General features: G+C 41.5%; 1 non-coding gene across 1 annotated transcript; it reads right to left on the bottom strand.

The window, feature by feature from the left end:
- Positions 1–368: 368 nt before the first annotated feature.
- On the bottom strand, positions 369–476 carry LOC148563806 (small nucleolar RNA R71). The gene has a single exon (XR_015884155.1). It is a non-coding gene; the product is annotated as a small nucleolar RNA R71 (small nucleolar RNA).
- Positions 477–788: the final 312 nt, after the last annotated feature.

The following is a 788-nucleotide window of genomic DNA, read 5'->3' on the forward strand; positions in this document are numbered from 1 at the left end:
GGAAGATGCTTGGTGACTTTACTGCGCCTAATTCCAATTTACATGGAAGAAGCATCTCCATTCCTGCCATTGGAGCAAACAATTTTGAGCTGAAACCACAATTAGTTTCTCTGATGCAGCAGAACTGCAAGTTTCATGGACTTCCATCCGAAGATCATTTTCAGTTCTTAACTGAATTCTTGCAGATATGTGATACTGTTAAGACTAATGGACTAGATCCTGAAGTCTACAGGCTCATGCTTTTCCCTTTTGCTGTAAGAGACAGAGCTAGATTATGGTTGGATTCTCAACCCAAAGACAGCCTGAACTCTTGGGATAAGCTGGTCACGACTTTCTTAGCCAAGTACTCTCCTTCTCAAAAGCTGAGCAAGCTTAGAGCTGATGTTCAAACCTTCAGACAGAAAGAAGGTGAATCCCTCTATGAAGCTTGGGAAAGATACAAACAGTTGACCAAAAAGTGTCCTTCTGACATGCTTTTAGAATGGACCATCCTGGATATATTCTATGATGGTTTATCTGAGCTATCAAAGATGTCACTGGACACTTCTGCAGGTGGATCCATTCACCTAAAGAAAACGCCTGCAGAAGCTCAAGAACTCATTGACATGGTTGCTAATAACCAGTTCATGTACACTTCTGAAAGGAATCCTGTGAGTAATGGGACGCCTATGAAGAAGGGAGTTCTTGAGGTTGATACTCTGAATGCCATATTGGCTCAGAATAAAATATTGACTCAGCAAGTCAATATGATTTCTCAGAATCTGCATGGAATGCAAGCTGCATCCAAC

The sequence above is a fragment of the Arachis ipaensis genome, chromosome B5 (genome assembly GCF_059453495.1).
Source record: "Arachis ipaensis isolate K30076 ecotype BB chromosome B5, ASM5945349v1, whole genome shotgun sequence".
Lineage (NCBI taxonomy): Eukaryota > Viridiplantae > Streptophyta > Magnoliopsida > Fabales > Fabaceae > Arachis > Arachis ipaensis.